Source organism: Physeter macrocephalus, chromosome 20, assembly GCF_002837175.3.
Source record: "Physeter macrocephalus isolate SW-GA chromosome 20, ASM283717v5, whole genome shotgun sequence".
Classification (NCBI taxonomy): Eukaryota; Metazoa; Chordata; class Mammalia; order Artiodactyla; family Physeteridae; genus Physeter; species Physeter macrocephalus.
The window spans coordinates 12421373-12441172 of NC_041233.1; the positions used below are offsets into that span (position 1 = coordinate 12421373).

Consider the following 19800-nt stretch of genomic DNA (forward strand, 5'->3'; position numbering starts at 1 on the left):
ATACATTCACAATAACATGAAAAAATGTGCAATACTTAGGAAAAAATCTGACAAAGTATGTTCAAGATTTTATCCTGAAAACCACAAAACATTGCTGAAATAAATTAAAACACCTTAAATAAATTGAGAAATATACCAATCTGTAGGGCCAAAAATAGGTCAGTGGTGGGTGGGGGACGTGGGTAGGAGTAGAAGAAAGGAATTACCAAGGGGCAAAGGGAAACTTTTGGAGATAATGTCCATTTTCTTGAGGTTGTGATAGTTTCACAGGTGTAACATTTGTTAACACTGATCAAATTCTACACTTTAAATATGTTGTTCATTATATGTCAATCATCCTGCAATAAAGCTAGAAAAAAGATCAGTTCAGAACATACCGCTAACTCAGATTAACTGTGTGTAGAAATTAGGAAAGTCCCATATAGTACTAAGAATTAAGTCAGGATGCTCCTAATACATGGAAATATAGAAAAAACCACCACAAGGTTATTTTTCTTTTCTGTACATTTTTCTTATTCCATTTCTATGTTCAGTCTGCTTTCTTGGTCTTAAAGGAAATCAAATAACAGCAATGGAGATAATTAAAATAATGACAAAGAAAAGAAAGGGATTATTTAGACTGAAGCAGAATCTCAGCATTATTTTGCTAAGCATGCTGTATATGGAGCATTATCTAGTCAAAGGGGAATGATCATCTGTCATCTGTTCTATCCTCTCAAAGGAAAACAGACCAGTTTTCACAAAGGTGAAGTGCAAAAAAAAAAAATTGCAATAAAATGATGGGGTTTTTTTGTGCAGGGGTGGATGCCCATGAGAGCAATTAATTTACAAGCATGAAACACATGATCCTGACGGGACGCAGAAGAATGGACAACAGGACTCATGTTTCCAGCCTCTGGATCTTACTTCTTACATCTTTCATGGTCATGGATTACAAGTGTGTGGCTTAACACATCTTTTCACATTAGCCAAGAAACTCAACCTGAGTACATTGTCTTTTTATTTAGAATTTGTATTTGCCAAGGCAGACAACTCAACCTCTAGATAATGCTCACTTGGAAAATCACTGAGGCTAAACCCAAATCCATTTGATGGTTGATATCACATTTCCTAACCAAAACCAATTTCCTGGGTTGGGGGTGGAGTGGACAGCTGTAGCGCTGTGGCAGCACTTTCTCACTGGTTATTGGGGGTGGAATGGAAGATAGGGGACTCTGGAGATTTCAGCCACCCTTTTTAGGGATTCCTGTTACACCGTACAAAATAAGACATGTCCTCAGCATCCAGGTTCACGTCTAGAACGTACCTCAAAACTCTCTACTACAGAGGTCTTAGATTTTTTCCTGAAACAATCTATCACTGCGTGACAGTTATGTTTTATTCACGTGACTCATCATCCATGCCCTCATCTGCTATGTGATCACATTAGCCAACAACGTCCTCACTTCTCTCAGTGATGATCTCATCTCCCATTAAGCCTGGATCATGACAGTGCCTAATTCATTACTATCTCATCTTTGAAGCTACAGATGATATTTTAAAATCCCACCACAAAGCTCCTCCCGTCTATTGATTATTTTGAAGATCCACCTGATGGTGTAAGGGAAAGACATTGAATTGGGAATCCAAAGCTACTGCTGCCACTGGCTCAGCAAAGCCCTTTGTTATGAAAGGAGGAGAAGAATCACCTTACTCATCCGTCCTGCATAAGCAAATACAGACAGACCAGGAAAAAATAGACCCAAGAGACTCACTATTGTTTACTCTTTTCCTTCCTAAACCCTACCTGCTCCCGGTAGCAGATTAAATAGGCTTTTGCCAAAAACGACATCTATACGAATAAACAAGGTCAGCCATCAACTAGCCATACTTAATGTACCAAGTAGAGTGTGGTAGAGGAACATTATCAGGATGGGACTGACCTGACCGCCAGCTTCCTCTCTGGAAGATCACCCAGCATTTAGAGAATGGCTGATTGCCCAGAAAATTTTGGACAATAGGGCAGTTACCTTAGGAATCACCATGGGGCTGGAATAGACTAAGAACAATTCTGCTTTTGTTTGAGAAACATCTTAAAGTTTGAAAAAGGAACACTTGATAAGAAGCAATGCTCCCGCCCCATTCCTAGGGGACAAGTCAACCTGTGTCAATTTAGAAGATTGAGAATAGAACGTGTCTAGGTAACAATTTGTCCAGGTACATCAGCAAACATTAGTGCTTCTCAGTGACCTACCACTTTCCCCTTAGAACGGCAGGAAGGAACCTTTTCAGTCACAGAGACTATGGGCTTTTGAGAAGACAAGAGAACAGTGGCTTTGGAAAGGGAGAAGTTACGAGGCATTGTGACAGGCTTTTCCCTTTCTCCCCAAGCACAGAGCCCTTTCAGGTTTTTCTAAACCTCAATTTCCATGCTCTCAATGGTGGGAAACTAAAGTAGAACTTACTCCCCTCTTCCTTGTCTTACAGGATCCCAAAGAAGAAGGAAGCCAGATGGCAGGTGTTTTATGAATGGGACCTATGCTTAAGTGGGTTAATAATATTGATCTATGTTTCAAAAGAAAACTGAGCCTCAAGCTTTCTTGGGCATTTTTATTGTAGTAGTTTGGGATCTCTGAAGAAAGTTCCTGGATGGGGCCCGAGGGTGGGTGGAAGAGTTTGACAAAAGGGAAGCAGGGAAGCTGCTGAGGAGTGCTGTGTTAGAGCTCCCACTAAAAATGGCAGCAGTGGAAGGGGAAAGAGGGACACCCAATCCCCCCGCCTTCTTCCCCCATTTTTTAGCAAATGCCACAGGAACAGCTGCCACTGAATCACCCACCAAACTCCCCTAAACTGACACTGGGGTGAAGCAGTAAGCAGAGGGTGGAAGGGGTATGCCAACTGGGCATTTCAATTGGGTAGCCAGTATGAAAGAGAAAGAAAGTGATGGTCCATTCCCTAATAAGAGATGTAGCTTAAGTCAGATAAGGAGCTAGTCAGAGACTACATCACTGGATTCTGGGACTGCAAATGGATGGCAATTCTTGGTTCCTTAAATCTCTAGCCATAAAGACCAACGAGGTTGAATACTATATTTGCCACTACTCCGCCTACTTAGCTTGACATGATACTGCCAAGAAATAAATTGGAAGCAGTCAAGAGATACTTAAGACTAAGCAGGCTTAGGCCCTCCACAGAAATGCTTAGAGTTTAAGAAACAAAGATCTGGTTGGCCAGCTGCCTACTTCATGTCTTCAGAGAAGCCTAAACTTTCTGAACTGGTGATCTTCAAACACTGGGGTGCACAAAAATCATCTGAACACTCTGCTTTCCTTTGTTTCAGGCATGTTCATAAATGCTCATTAAAGCATTTTTAAGAGGTCTGCTTAAATATACTTATCAAATAATCCCAACATCATCTCCATATTGACATCTATTGATTTTCTTCTCTCATTCAAGTTGATATTTTCCTGGTTCTTGGTGCAATGAGTGATTTTTAAAAATTGTAGTCTGGACATTTTGGATGTTATGCCTTAAGACTCGATCTGTATCGTGTTTGTTTTTTTTTTAATTTTTTGGCCACGGCACATGGCATGCAGGATCTTAGTTCCCTGACCAGGGATCAAACCCATGCCCCCTGCAGTGGAAGGCGAAGTCTTAACCACTGGACCACCAGGGAAGTCCCTAGATCTTATTTAAATGTTTTGCTTTAGCTCTCTTACACTTAAAAACAGGCCCATGGTGGTAGGAAGGAACTAACTCTCTTCCCCTTTACCACTGGGAGGATATGAAAATCCAGACTTCACCAGACGTAGCTGGAAATGCAGGTTCCCTGGGTGGCCTCCACTGAACGGTGGGGTAGGGGTATAGAGAAGGTTGCCTCATCACTGCAGGATGGGTAGGAATCCAGGCTCCCTACCTGGCTTCCTTGAGCACCGCTTCAGCATGGGGGGCACAGGGGTAGCACCCACTACTCCAGTCCAAGGCGGGAGTCTAGGTCCTCCACCCAGCGTTCGCGATGCTTTTGACAAGGTAAGGGTGTGACACAGTTTCTTGCCTGGTGTTTCCCTGGAGTAGGGCCTCCATTGTCAAAAAGGTTCTGTCTTGCCAGGCTGCCTTTCCCAGTCTTTTGACAAGAGAGAGAAAACTTTTCTTGGGACTTTGTTTGTACCCATTGAAGTTCCTAGCTTGTGGGCTTTTCTAGCAAGAAGTCTGGGATATATGAGGGAAAACGAAAACCCAGAGGACTCACTGTCATGTCATTCCTTGAATCCTGGGGGTCCCTAAACAGTCCACCCACTTCTCTCCACCTTTCAGAGAAGGAATAGAAACCAGATTTTCTGATTTGGGGCTCAATTTCGGCCTATTTTAACTCTGGAATTCTTCTGTATTTACAGTTAGCTCCAGCACTCCAAATTTTGCTTTGGGTTAGTGGTTTCTCGATCTGGCTACACACTGAAGTTATCTGGAGAGCTTTAAAAAATGCTAATTCCCAAGTTCCTTTCTCCCCCCGGAAATTTCCATCTCTGCTCTAGGTTATGGCATCAAGATTTTACTTAATCTCCCCAGGTGATCGTAATATGCAGCCAAGAATGAGAACCCCTGTTTTTATGTCTAACTTCTACCTCAAACAAGTAACTGTAATCTCTCTCTTTTAAGGAAAAATCCAGTGGATTTTGCTAAGAGCAACAAGAAGAAAGAGCTGGAGGTAAAATATTGCCTTCTCAGTCCCCATGTTGCTAAGCCTTTGTCACTATTGTGTGATGATAAGCTGTCACTGCAGGTGGGGTCTCTAAAGCATTCATAGGGATTGAAAGGTTCGGAATCATTAAAATAAGATGTCGAGACAAAGGAGTCATAATGAGTTGGCCACCACATTTGTTACAAAGCGAGTCTGCACCTGGCAGTCAAGGAGGTGGCAGCAGCCAGGGCTGCAGTGCCCTGGCATCTTCCAATTTTGTTACTATATGGATAGTTCCTCTGAAATTCCCAAATTCACATTTTCAAGTTACAAAAACAAGAACACAGAGACGATCAGGAGCCCAATACTGACCCCAAGCGGAATGAAACCTAAATGGCACTTCACTTCCCTGCACAGATGAGAGCCCCAGGTGCCGACGGAAAAGAAACGCCACATTCAAGACAAACCTGCTCTGCTTTAAGGATGCTTGGAAGAAACAAATATGTTGAGTTCTTTATCTGTAATACGTTTTGATATAAAAGATAGTGATGATTCATGGGAGAATATTTGCTTTCCGATAAATGTCTTATAAGGTCATCATGCACATGAGTTTCCAACTATCAGTGTATATAGTTAAGGTTACTAATCCGAAGTTTAGGTTATAATCTGAATTTTTTCTGAAAAACAAAAATTCTGAGGACTCTCAATAATGTGCTCAAAATGGAAATAAAGCAAATTTTTTCACCAAAATATCTCAAAGGAAGTTTCGTAATTGGTTTCTTAAAATTTTGAAACTCATTTCTGGGTTCAGTGTTTACAGTACATGCCAAAGGGCAGAAAATATAAGTACCCTAAAGGTACTGCCAAGGCAGATGAGGGCTGCAAGCCTGCCCCAGCTTCTCCATTCTCCATGGGTCACTCAGATGTATGCACTGACTCCTGTGTGTTAAGATGGGGACGGAAACAGTAGATTTGGAAAGGGATCGCATAACTTTTTAAAATCACTCTGAAAGCTATCTCTTTGAGTCAGATTTAGCCCAGCCTACTGCCCTGGTGCCCAATTCTTGTGAAATACTCTATGGCCAATAAACTCCCCCCAAATTCTTTTGACCAAAAGCCCTGTCTGATTTCTTACCCCAGGGCTCCCTGAGTGCACGATATGGAAAGGATTGGGGGTGATCTCAGCCATAAGCAACTCTACAAATGAAGAGGATGTTTACCAGCATATGTGCAGAGACAGGAAAGGAATACTGCATAGAACAGGTGTGATCCAGGCCCTCAATGAAAAAAGGTCGCTGCTCTGAGTCTCCTTCTCACCCAGGAGCTAGATATTCTCATCAGTCTGGATTATAAAAGCAATATATTATGGGGGTGGGAGGGCAAGACTTCCTACAAAACAGCATGAAACTAAAACAGAAACTGGACATGGAAAATATCGTCTCTTCTCACAGTCTGCCAAGGGGCCTTGCTCCAGACCAACTGAGTATGAGTCTCTGGGGACCTACAGCAGCATCTGCCACGTTTTCCTGATAATAAGAATCACCAGCATCTTACATGTTAGATGTAGCAATTCCCAGCGATCCCCCTCCGCCCACAGGACCTGGCCCAGACCCACGGAACCAGAATCTCCAGGGCCTGGGGGTCTGTATGTTTCACATTGCCCCAGACGGTCTAGAGTGGGAGACAGACATTTACTAGATAATTATATAAATATCAACCAAAAGAGAACAAGAAGACATGTGGGTACCTGACTTAGTCTGAGGAATCCAGGAAGGCTCCCCAGAGAAGTGTCTTTTGAACAGGCCCCTGCAGGTGAGCAAGACCTAATTAGAAATGGTGGAGGTGCGGCAGGGAGGACATAGATATTTCAGGTATACAGGGCACAAAAAAATGTGCCAAAGCTCAAGGTAGCTTATAATAAAAGCACAACATGTACCTTAAACATTGGAAAACAAGATAATATGTTTTAAATGTCATGGGGCAGGAGGCCGTGCAAAATGCAATAAAAATTTAGAGTCAGAATAGGGATTAGGAGAGTGTGAGGGTTTGAAGGACTCAAAGAATTTCCATCAGAGATTTCAGCTTTCTGAACAGAAGGAAAAGGACAAGCAGAGACAGAGACAGACATACCCCAGGACGGTCCATGAGATGAGGGGCCCAGAGGGTGCGAAGGAAGAGGGCAGAGAGGGTGAAGAAGAATATTGGGCTTTGAGTATCAGGTTAAGGGATTTTTTTTTCCTCTCCTGAGTGTTGCATCACCTTGCAACTCCATTTCTGGTCTAGCCCTTAGAATCGTTTTGCTTATGATCCATATTCCTACTTAAAATCTTCTCATCCCTTTCTTCAGTAGTTCCGGTACATTTTATAATCATCTGAAAAAATTTAGTTAAGACAGAACTCTCACAGTTTCCCAGGAAGTAAGAAATTATAGATAGACTCTATAGGTACATGGGCACCTGTATGAAAGCAGTGGTATAAGTGGCATTGGCTGGTTATTTTCCATGGTTCCCTGTAATTAACTCAGCTTAAATTAACTATGATTTTATTTTCAAATTAGTGTTCTCAAAGGAAAATGTATTAGATTGAGGCTTTTCATTTGGAAAACCATAATATTCTCATTACCATTTCAATGTCCATTTGCTTATTAAAAGTGATCATTCATGCTCATGGGCAGCAGCGCTGAATCAAGGCCAATTTGAGAGAGGAGAGCATTCTTCAGGCTGCTAGGCTTCAGCTGCTAACCTCCCCTAACCTCGTCACAGTTAGGGTCTATCTGCTCAGAGCCCAGGCCAGTCATGCAGATGCTATCGAAGATATCTATGGTGCCGCTTGCAATAGATCTTATACTTTATTTATTTACTTATTTTAATTTTATTGATTTATTTTTGGCTGCATTGGGTCTTCGTTGCTGCATGCGGGCTTTCTCTAGTTGCGGCCAGCGGGGGCTGCTCTTCATTGCAGTGCGCGGGCTTCTCATTGCGGCGGCTTCTCTTGTTGTGGAGCACGGGCTCTAGGCGCGGGGGCTCAGTAGTTGAGGCCCGTGGGCTCAGTAGTTGTGGTTCGCGGGCTCTACAGCTCAGGCTCAGTAGTTGTGGTGCACGGGCTTAGTTGCTCCACGGCATGTGGGATCTTCCCGGACCAGGCCTTGAACCTGTGTCCCCTGCATTGGCAGGCGGATTCTTAACCACTGCGCCACCAGGGAAGTCCCCAGATCTTATAATTTAAATGGGTCTCCTGTTGTGGTTTAATTTTCATGGAATGAATGATGGCTGGCTTGAAACCCTACTGATTTGTCTGGCTCTTTTATTTCAAGAACAGATTCATTCAGGAAAAGGGGGTTTGGTTTGGGCACCTGTAGAGAGTCTTAATGGACCTAGAAAGTATTCAACGATCAAAGTGAATCTTGGGACCAACCGCTTGCCGTCCCTCTCCTGGGCCACCTGCTCTCTTTCACGCTGTCACCGTTTCTCTACGGGCTTTGCCTCCACCCTCTCCAGCTCACTGAGGTCGGCTTCCTCATATCCCAGTCTTGCCCGGAGCCCACCCTGGTGACAATCCTCTTTTTTTTTTTTTTTTTTTTTTTTTTTAGCCGTGCAGCATGTGGGATCTGAGTTCCCCGACCAGGTATCGAACCCGCGGCCCCTGAAGTGGAAGCTCGGAGTCTTAACCACTGGACCGCCAGGGGAGTCCCTCTTCACAATCCTCTTGCTGTTCCAACTCCCACTTAAAGGGCCCACTGCCCTGTCTTCTAGGCACAAATTCTTGAGAGAGAGAATATGATTGGCTCAGCTCATCCTATTGAACCAAAGAAGCCACTGCCAGGCTGGGGTGACATTCAAAGGACTGAATTTAGTAATTAGCTCCGAACTTGCACTGCACAACTGAAGAGAAGCAGGGTCCTCTAAGCCTGTTGGCCTGCCAGGGCTTAACTCTTTAATTGCTGGTTTGTGGGAAATTGAGAGGAGAGAGGGTAAAGACAGTCAGGTCAGTTGAAGGGCGCTAGGCAGGCTCAGGAAAGCCATGATTTCCAATGGACGCAGAAATATTTCGATATTTTAGAAACCAGTATGGCTATACTGAGAGATACCGCTGAAAACTCTGAATCCCTGTGGGTGGGGAAGGGCAGAGACATGAGATACACAATATGCAGGTGGTCTGGGTTTAACAGGCATTTAAAGCTAAGCCTGTCCAATTCTCATGTATGTATTTCGAAGTGTTAGGGACCTTGAGGCCAGCAAGTACCTGAGTGTTTAGTTCTTATTCAGCTCCCCAAAGAACAATTCATGCTTTCCAACACAGAGGGGAACTAGTCCATTGTTCAGTGCTGTCAGCTGACTGGTGAGTGAGGGCTCCCCCGCGTACCAGTCCTGGCTTTGCACATATCTGACTATGGGGCTTTGGGAGCAAGGTCTTCGTTTCCTCAACTTTAAAATGATGAGTTTTATTGGGTAAACTCTGCAGTCGCTTTCGCGCTTCAGAATACTCTCAGGATTAAGATTTGTGAGGAAAGGTACAAGTAGGACCAACTTCAGGAGAGGGAGGAAAGGTAGGAAACTAACCTTATTGGAAGAAATTCAGCACAGCGATAAAGAACACAGGCTCTGGGATCAAATCCTGACTCAGCCGACTGTAGTTTGTGTCACCTTGGACAGATAACTCACTCCCTTGGCCTCCATTTTCTCATCTGAAAAATGGAAATAATCATGAGACTTCACAGAATTATAATAAAGAATAAATGAGAAAATCCACGTAAAGTGTTTAAATCGGTGCCTAGCACAGAAGCAATCAATCAATTTTAGCCAATATTATTATTAGAAGCCAGAGCAGAAATTTTCCATTGATTATATCATCTAATTATTTCAACTCCATACAAGATAGGTGCTATTAATCCCATACTATCGATGTAAAAATCTGAGGCTAAGAGAGAGACTTTAATTCACCTAAGTCAAGGGTTGCTGAACTTTTTCTTAAAGGGCCAGTTAGTAAACATTTTAGGCTTGGCACGCCTTACAGTCTCTGTCACAACTACTCAACTCAGCCATTATAGCTGAAAATAGCCATAGATGATGGTAAATAAATGGGCAGGGCTGTGTTTCAATAAAACTTTATTTACCAAAACAGGCTGGCTGGCCCTTGGCAATCAGCAGTCATTTGCCAACCCCTGGCCTAAGATTACGTGGCAAAACACTGGCAGTCAGGATTTGAACCCCAGAAAACCCATTCTCTATACACTACACCAGAGATTTTCTAATTCTTTCGGTCATGCAAACATTTCCTACTAATAAAATTTTATGTAGATAAAGAGGTAAATTTCAGCTAGAAGCCCACTCACACCGTCTCCTCTTAGCCACCCCAGCTACTGCCCTTAAAGAAGTCAGTGGTTCTTGTAAATCAACTATACTCCAATAAAAACTAAAAAAAAAAAAAAAAAAAAAAAAAAAGAACTCAGTGGTTCTCAAATCATGGGGGTTAAAAATACAGGTCTGGGGCTTCCCTGGTGGCGCAGTGGTTGAGAGTCTGCCTGCCGATGCAGGGGACACGGGTTCGTGCCCCGGTCCAGGAAGATCCCACATGCCGCGGAGCGGCTGGGCCCGTGAGCCATGGCCGCTGAGCCTGCGCGTCCAGAGCCTGTGCTCCGCGGTGGGAGAGGCCACAGCAGTGAGAGGTCCGCGTACCGCAAAAAAAAAAAAAAAAAAAATACAGGTCTGGAGGGCCCTAATTCCACAACTTCAGATGGCTTGGGGTGGGCCCAGGTGATATACATTGTTTATAAACTACCCGGATGATTCTGACTTAGGGGGTCCTCAGACCACTCTTTGAGAAACATGGATCTAGGATATTCTGATAAATGTAAAATAATTTACTTCTTAAGGTTGGTTTTACTGAAAATAGGAGTACAAAACACTGAACCTGAGTTTCACTGACTTTATAATTTTGTCTTGCCTTTGGGTCAGGGATTAATCTATTTTTGTATAATCAGTGCCTTTGTCTAAAAGCTTGTCAATTGCCTTGAAAAGCAATGAGCCTCTCCTATTTGTCACAGATGTCCTTGGGACCTGATCTTATTAATGTGAAGTACATACAGAACTTTCCTTAATCCTGCTGTGACTCTAACAGAAAGCCAGAACAGCACAGTAAGAATTCCATTAAGACACTGAGATAGAAGACTGATGACAGGAAATTATTCCATAAGCTGGCCCTTGAAAGGAACTGCCTAGTGCTCTGACACACCTGCAGAGAGTCAAGGCCATATGAAATGAGTCAAGGCCATATCAAATGAGTGTCAGCTCTAAGAGGTCTGTGACAGCTCCGTGCAAGAAGGGCTTCAACAGGGCACCAGACAAGCAGATGTCTGAGCAGCTTGGCCTGGTACCTAGTTCCGTTTCTAAAAGAACTCTATTCGCTGAGCAAAGCACAGGCATTAAATTTTTGATATCACTGTAAGTGCTGGAATGTCCTCATAAAACTTGAAAATTTGTGCTTGCTGGGCCCACAGAGAACAGTCTGCACTTTTCTGGGCCATAAACTTGCCTAGGTGGAGGGCCAGTAAGAAGGGCCGGTCCCTCTGTTGCGTGGCCTCCCTCATCCTTGGCCTCTTGCAGGCCACCTTCAGGAAACACTCTGCATCAGCACTGGCTGGCCACACCCAGCTTGTCCCCTAGCAGCTGGAGCTGCTAAAGACAGGCCTATTAAATAACCCTTCCCCCAGATAACTAACAGCTAGAAAGAGCCTGGGGACCCTGCCTGGGAGGGTCTCTACCAATTTCCTTCTATTGATACTTTGCAGCACCTTCCTCCCTGCCCTGCTCAGACTTAAAGGCACACAGCTCCACAAACAAATTCGTGGAGGCCTACCTAAAAAGGCTATTTGCTAAGCGCTTTATCTACACGACGCTTAAATCTCAGCACAGCCGTTGCAGGTGGTGGTGTGTAGGTTGTTACTACCCAAAATGTGGCCCGCGTCAGCATGGGCCTGCCTCCCCGGGAGCTGATTAGAGGTGCAAGCTTCAGCCCCACTCAGACCTACTGAGCCAGGTTGTGCCTTCTTAGCAAGCTCCCCGGGCGATTTCTGTGCACTTTCCAGTTGGAGAACACTGATGTAGCTCACACTGATAGCTCAATCATGTCCCATCCTCAGCATTGACTTTCTTACCTGAAAAAACGAGGGACTTACAAATAATCACCTCTGCTTCATGAGCACATCGCCGTGCACGGGTTGCCTCTCACCCTCATGACATCTATGAAAGGCTGGTTTTCAGATCCCCAATTTACATATCAAGAAACCAAGGCAAAGCAGTAAAACAGCTTCCCCACCGGCTTAGTTAGGAAGAAGTCAAGCCAGGATGCAGACCTTCCCTGCGTCCTAGAAGGTAATCTCTACTCCTCCCACCGTGCTGCTGTCTCAATCGATCTCAGGGCTCCTTCAACTCTTAGGCTTCCTCCGTGGCTTCCTCTAAGCACATGTTAACCGGTAGCTTTTCATGACCTTCCTCCAGTCAACTCCAAAGAACCCCTTGCTCTCAGCTCCTCACCTGCCTGCTCCCTATCCGTTTTTCGACCCCTGATCAGCAGCGTCTGAGTAGCCGACTGGCCTCCTGCTCCCGGAGAGCTTCACCACACCCAGCTCACCGCTCTCAACTGATCACACCTGCTCCTCCACAGGTCAAGTTGTTGCATTTAAGTTTTGTTCAGGGTCTTCCTGAGCACTATAGGCCAAGAAACAGCTGCTCAGTTACTGCTGAGGAACTGCTCTGAAGAGGTAGGGGAGGGGCCAATAGATACATGATTTTGACCCTGCCTCACTTGAAAACTCCCTGGGAAGAAGGGGCCTGCCCTTTCCCAGCCCTTTTTAGATCCCAGGATGCTCCTAAAGTAGTTTCTTATTGAAAGAGACAGTCAATTTATCACTACATCTGACCCATTCCTAGTGAGGGGAAAATACTGACACACTTGAAGCCTTGTTACGTGTGTTAACTTAAAGAAAAACACACAGCATAAGAGTTGTGCATTTAAGTTTTGTTCAGGGTCTTCCTGAGCACTATAGGCCAAGAAACAGCTGCTCAGTTACTGCTGAGGAACTGCTCTGAAGAGGTAGGGGAGGGGCCAATAGATACATGATTTTTTTGGGCTAGGAAATACATGCAGTCAAGATTACACCTTGGTAAAAGATTACAGCTAATCACAAAGATATCTCAAGTTAATGATTTCAGTGCTCTTATATATGGGAAGATGCAAGAATCTGAGTTCATTGAAATTCTTCCTGAAATAGGCATCTAAGTATCTAGGGGCCCCATATCCAAAGCACAAAGCACAAGCCTCATCCTGCTTTTCATCCTGAATTCCTCTCAGGGTGCACTGTTGGTGGGCAACTGCAGTGGGGTGTGACTTAACGCTGTATTTCTGGGTGATGCTCTTCTCTGTTCATGCATGGTACCTAGCTCAGTCTTTCATTTCACAGGGGGTGTTGCAAGGTCCAGAAAGGGGAAGTCCATTTCCTTTCTTGTCATGTAACAGCTGCCCTACGTCTCTTTTTTTTTTAACATCTTTATTGGAGTATAATTGCTGTGTTGGTATGTGCTGTATAACAAAGTGAATCAGCTATACGTATACATATATCCCCATATCTCCTCCCTCTTGCGTCCCCCTCCCACCCTCCCTATCCCACCCCTCTAGGTGGTCACAAAGCACCAAGCTGATCTCCCTGTGCTATGCGGCTGCTTCCCACTAGCTATCTAGTTTACATTTGGTAGTGTATATTTTTTTTTAGATTCCATATATATGTGTTAGCATACGGTATTTGTTTTTCTCTTTCTGACTTACTTCACTCTGTATGACAGACTCCAGGTCCATCCACCTCACTACAAATCACTCAATTCCGTTTCTTTTTATGGCTGGGCAATATTTCAAAAATACGGAACGTTTCACAAATGTGTGTGTCATCCTTGCACAGGGGCCACGCTAATCTTCTCTGTATCGTTCCAATTTTACTATATGTGCTGTGGAAGCGAGCACTGCCCACGTCTCTTGAAATGGAACTTTAGCCCATCCTGTTATACCCTGCCACATGATCATCACTTATTATTACACTCAACAATAACAACAACAAAACAGAAACATGTCCTATTTCTCTAGGAAGCCTAGTAGAATTATAAAGGCTTAAAGAGGAAATGAAGTGGAAGAGAGAGAAACAGAAAGATGAGAAGGAAGGAGAAAATACAGAAAGAATCTTGAATCAGTTTTCGCCAATTCAAAAGGAGTGGAGTTGATTAAAATTCCTCAATAGTAATAGCAAAAAGAGCTACCATTTACGGTGAAAATACTATGAATTTGGCACTCTTTTGCATTCTTCAGCTATTGAAACCAAGCCCTTTAAAACTGAGTTCCCTTACTGAGTTTATAATTAACCTCTCTATCCAAAACTTTATTCCTTCTTGTCCCCAAACCTGTGCTAAATGAACACTAATCAGAGTCAGATGACCGAAATTGCTGTTGTCGATAACATCGTTAATGCACTAAAACTGCTATTACAGATATCATCATTGACCAACAAACTCAGATGAGTTCGTTCATGGCAAGATGAGTTCAACAGACCCCATCAGAGAACAGGGCACAGGCACCGCTGGCTGTCACACTGCTTGTCCTGTGGACCACTTTTGTTTTCCTCTATGGGAAGTTCAACAGAGCCGTGGACCACCTGGCCAGAGAATCCTAAACCAGAGACCTCCCGACTCCCAAAACTATAATTAAGGAATGTCACACGATGACGATTAACCCCAGCTTCTTTGTTCTTCCTCTTTTAAAAACCCCAAACTCAAAGACCAAGTTGGAGTGGACCTGAGACTTGTCTCTCGCACCCTTGCTCGGTGCCTGCAAATAAACCCTTACTTTGCTGCAAACACCTGCTGTCAGAACTGGGCTTCCTGCGCCACGGGCACGGGAGCCCTTGCTTGTTACACTCTGAGTTTATTTCATCCTGACAGCTCGAATGGGGTACTCTTCACTGCCCCAAAAGGAGGAAAGTGAGACCTAGTGGTTGAACAGCTTACCGGAGTCAGTGAAAGGACGGAGATTCAAACCCTGGCTGGAAGCCTGCACTCTTCACCCTGACGCAACAGGAACCAGGGACTTTCTCTCCCTGCATCACAGACTTCCGTAGGTGCCTGGGAATGTCAGCTATAACATGACCACACTGGCCCCAAACCCAGCAGGAGAGACTGAATTTGGGATAGCCTGACTAAAGGCAAGGTTCCCTCATCTCTTGGATTCTCGTGCTAATGTGAATGCTTTGTAAACAAACGTTGAACACTGCTCACCTCCTGCCCTTCCCCCCTAGTAAAACAAAAGGTTCTCTAATTCCACATTAGCTGTTTCTCATTATGTAAACTGTCTGTGCCATCTTCATTCAATTTATTGCTACATTAGTCCCCAACCTGGCTAGGGAAATACATTAACTTTTAACAACATGCCTTTGATGACTTGTACAAATCACTCCCTGCCAGCTCCCTTCTTAAATTTATGCTTGTGAATCAGGGAGCAATGGGGGAAAGCCGCAAATTAAACCTGGTGTCCTGCTGCAGCTGAGGGAAAGAAAGGAATCTGGAATTCTTGGGAGAACTTTAAAAATACATCTAGTGTTTAATCATCTTCTGGAAGCACATGGTAGTAAATAGTAAAAACCTTCTTGTGGCAGGTTCCAGGTCCTGTCCATACTTTTTCTCAAAATCCTGGCGCAGAGCTTCCCTGCGCGTGAGAGCCCGCCTGCCGATGCAGGGGTCGCGGGTTCGTGCCCCGGTCCGGGAGGATCCCACGTGCCGCGGAGCGGCTGGGCACAGCAGTGGGAGGCCCGCGTACCGCAAAAAAAAAAAAAAAAAAAAAAAAATTCCTGGTGCAAACTGGCATCAGAGAAAAGGGAGGAACTAACCTAGAACTTCTTTGGTAGTTACTCTTCCTCATCACAGCCCTGCTCTCCCAAGTAGGGAGCAATTTGGGTTTTATTCATTGCTGTAATAGACCTGAAATTAATTCAGAATTTAATCACACGAAGAGCCTTGAGAATCAATCCAATTTTTAGTCAACATCATTATCATCACCATCAACAAATGTTTACTGAGCATAAAGGACCCAGCCTGCTGGGAATACAAAGAAGCCTGAGGCCCTCTTCCTGCTCTGAAGGGGCTTCAATAGAGAGAAAAATAACAATGTATATTAGCATTCACTCCAGATGCAAGAGGGAAGAGATATGGGAACATATGTATATGTATAACTGATTCACTTTGTTGTAAAGCAGAAACTAACACACCATTGTAAAGCAATTATACTCCAATAAAGATGTTAAAAAAAATCTTCAAAAAAACAAACAAAAAACCCCCACCAAAAAAAAAAAAAAAAAAAAAGGTGTTACAGGAGATAGGCTGGGACAGGAGGCCGCGAAGTCATAGGCATGAAGGCAGAATTCAGAGAGGACTCCCCTAAGGTAAGATCCTGGAGTGGGATTTGTACTGAGTATATTCAGGACGCTCTCTAGCGAGCTGTGAGACAGGGAGAGTTTGGGTAAACGGTCCCCGGTTAAGTGAGGCAGATACAGATATCTGCCATACAGGGATGGCCTCTAGGAATATAAAATAAAGGACCACTACAGATGCCAACAAAAAGCAATAGAAACCCACAATCCGCCCCCCACCATGTGCCTCTAAAATTATCTGCAATTTCCCACTGATCTTTCTACCTGTGACAATAAAGAAACAGAGAAACTAGGTTGAAACTGTTTTTCTCTCACTGAGCCTATACTCTCAAATTTTCTTTGATTTGGCTTTCCTTCTTTAGTATATTTTTTGAAGTTTTTACATTTTACCCTATTTGAAAAGAGGCTTTGTTTTAAACAATCCCATTTTAATCATACATCTTCCTCAGAGAGACTTTGTGAAGGTTGTTTATTAAGTTGATAGTATCAATCGAGTTTTTTAGGGCACCTCGAAAGAAAGATGCTGGTTGATGTAAAAGCATCCAGAAGCAGCTGGGGTTGGTTTGCTGCCTGGGGCTTTATCTTTTTAATTAGCATTAGAATAACGGTGGCCTCTGATTAACTCCTCCAAACAATGGCAAAGCCAAAGCTTTTAGGTTAGACATCCCCAAGTTATGAATGGGTTGTGTTCTGGAAACTTGTGAATTTGTCCCGTGAAAGTCAGGCCAAGCCTTCCCATAGAGGAAGACAGAAGTGGTCCACAGGACAAGCAGTGTGACAGCCAGCGGCGCCTGTGCCCTGTTCTCTGATGGGCACTGTACTAAGCTCTTCAGGTGGATTATGCCATTTATTCCCCACAGCACATTTTGTAAAGTTGGTGTGATTATTACTCCTGTTTTCCTAAGGGAAAAACTGGGGTACAGAGTATGTAAATAACTTGCCTAAGATTATACAGCTAAGTGGCAGTGCCAGTGGTTCCCTGCTCTTAAGCAGTGTTTGATCCTGCCTTCTGTGGAAGTACACAGATTCCAAGCAGGGCCAGGACTAGGGTGAAGCAAGTGAGGGACTCCCCTGGGGTGCAAAATGGAAAGGGGCTGCGAAAAACTCAGTTGACCAGCCCAAGAAGCCAATCTAATCTGTGTGAAGCTCACCTAATATACTCTTCATACTATAGTCCTTGGCCAGCCTGGGCCATGCAGTTCTATAACCATCTTGCCAAACTCATCTATGGTTCTCAAACATTAATTTGCATCAGAATCCCCTGGAGTGCCTTGTTAAATTCAGATCCCTAGGCCTCACTCTCAGAAATTAGGATTAACTAGGCTTGGGATGGTCTTTTATTACCCTCTCCTCTGTAGCTGCCTTTGACCCCTCTGCCTGGCTACTCAGCCAAAACTTGGACTGGGAATGGGGAGAGGGAAGGTGGGCCTGAGAGCACAGCTATTCGGCAGTAGAACAGAGAGGGAGAGCCGAGACAAGAAACCAAGGACAGGCTGCTTTCGGGGAGCGGGTGGGCATAAGCAGGTCGGCTCTTCCCACAGTGAAGGGCAGTGCTCTTTCAACAGAGAAATATGCTGGAAAACCATTAAGAATCAGCCAAGCTGGAATGGCATTCTGGAGAACCATTTTTAACAGATACTTCTTGTCATTACAACAAAACCCATGCTAGGCTCTGATTAAATACACAATGTTCAGATCAAATTTCAAAACATGCTTATTTATATACTTTGAAAATAATTCTTTGATCAATCAAAGGAATGATGTATGTATCAATGTTTAACTCTTTCCCATTCTTCAGAGTTAACACCACTGAGGAAATATCAAGAAAGAGGAAGGAGAGAATATGGACCCAATATTTAGTAGTCAATAATATTATATCACTACATGCTCTGTGCAAAGAGGGTATACTCTACGTATAGACTATATACTATATCACTACATAGTTACTCCACCAGGATGAAAACTCCCCTTAGGAAGCTTCCTGTCTATCTGGTTCACCATTGTCTTGCCTAGCGCTGCACCTGGCATGCAGTGAATATTCCTGTATTCCAATGAATATTCCTGTAATAGACAAAACACTACAGGGTGTAACTGAATATTAAATTCCATCATATAGTTTCCAGTGGTGTAGAAAGACCAAGAAACAGAAAGATAAATATAGCTGAGATAATGAGGGAAGTTCTGAAAACAAAGTGAGATTTACCCTGAGTTTTTAAGGATTTTAAGCCCATGAACCTCTTCTCTCCCCTCCCATCCCCTTCTAGTTCCTTCTTTTCTCTTCTCTCCTCTCTCTACAACCACTCCTTGGTAACCTCATCCAGTCCTATGACTGATACTGAACAGCACCCTGTGGGGTTCCTGGGCACAAAAGCCTTTCTGTGTCCCCCACTTCTTGGAAATAGGCTTCATTTAGCCTCTATGACCTTCCCTGAGTTCCAAAGGGCGGGTTCAAACAGCTGCTAATCAGGAAAAGGGGGGAATGCTGAGACAAGGGAGGAGCAGTCCAGAAACAATAGCGCAGCCTTGGGGCAGGGTCCTGCTTCCCCCTTAAGGGATACACATAGTATTATCTTTGAGCTGGTTTGCAGATACTTCTCCCAGGTGGGAGAAGTTAAGGGTCTGCTGCCCACAAGCACGTAGACCCCAGACTGACTGGAACCAGAAGTTTGAGGATGACGCTGACTCCCAATTACCTCACCACCGACCAATGAGAAGAACGTCCACAAGCTGATCACGCCCTCCTCTTTGAACCATTACTATAAATCTCCTCACTAGCCCCTCCAGGTCAGGACACACAGTTTTTCAGGGCATTAGCCTGCTGTGGCCCCCTTTGCCTGGCAAAGCAATAAAGCTATTCTTTTCTACTTCACCCAAAACTCTGTCTTCAAGATTTAATTTGGTGTCGGGGTACAGAGGCTGGATTCAGCTCCATGACTTCAAATACCATCTATATAGCACAGCAATTCCACATTCGTATTTCCAGGCCTTAATTCTCTCCAGAAATCCAGACTCATATATCCAGCTCCATACATGTCATTTCCATGTGGGGTTCATTCAAAATTGAACTTTCAATGCACCCCACCACTGCCACCCTGACCCTAATCAAACTCCCCCATTTTGGTAAATACATTCTCCAATTTGCTCAGGCCAAAAACCCTGCAATCAACCTTGACTCCTCTCCTTCCCTCCGTCCCCACTTCCAAAAGCAGGTCTTGTTGGTTTTCTATTCATAACATATCCATAATCTGACCACTCCTCACTAACACTGTAATCTCCTGCCAGAATTTCTTCTATAATTTCCTGACCAGCCACCTGTTCCCACTCCTGGTTCCTTCCAGCCCCTTCTCCACACAGCAACCAGAGGAACTCATTAAATATCCATGGGACCTTGGAACTCTTCTGATCAGAACCCCCCACTGGTGTCTCATCTCACTCAGAATAGTGGGCTATCCCAAGTCCTTACCACGATGCCACCTGATCTCACTGACCTGTCTCCTATTGCTTACACTGGACAAGATCAAACCACGCTGGGCTGTAATTCCTTTGACCCTTCAAGCGCACTCCAGGCTCATGATCTTTGAACTTGCTGTTCCTTCTGCCAGAGAGATTCCTCCAGACATCTCCATAGCTCGCTCATTGACCTCTTTCAGGTCTTTTCTTAAAACTCCCCAACAACACTATT

General features: G+C 44.1%; 1 protein-coding gene and 1 non-coding gene across 10 annotated transcripts in view; both read right to left on the reverse strand.

Moving 5' to 3' along the window:
* The window catches only part of FAM13C (family with sequence similarity 13 member C), a 401019-nt gene that overhangs the window by 341522 nt on the left and 39697 nt on the right, over positions 1-19800 (reverse strand). For all 9 annotated transcript variants that reach the window (XM_028482088.2, XM_028482086.2, XM_055081352.1 and 6 more), the window contains exon 2: positions 9217-9341. The gene's annotated coding sequence lies outside the window, so the exon portion shown is untranslated. The remainder of the gene's footprint in view (positions 1-9216; positions 9342-19800) is intronic.
* Positions 13563-13669, reverse strand: LOC112062139 (U6 spliceosomal RNA). The gene has a single exon (XR_002890577.1). It is a non-coding gene; the product is annotated as a U6 spliceosomal RNA (small nuclear RNA).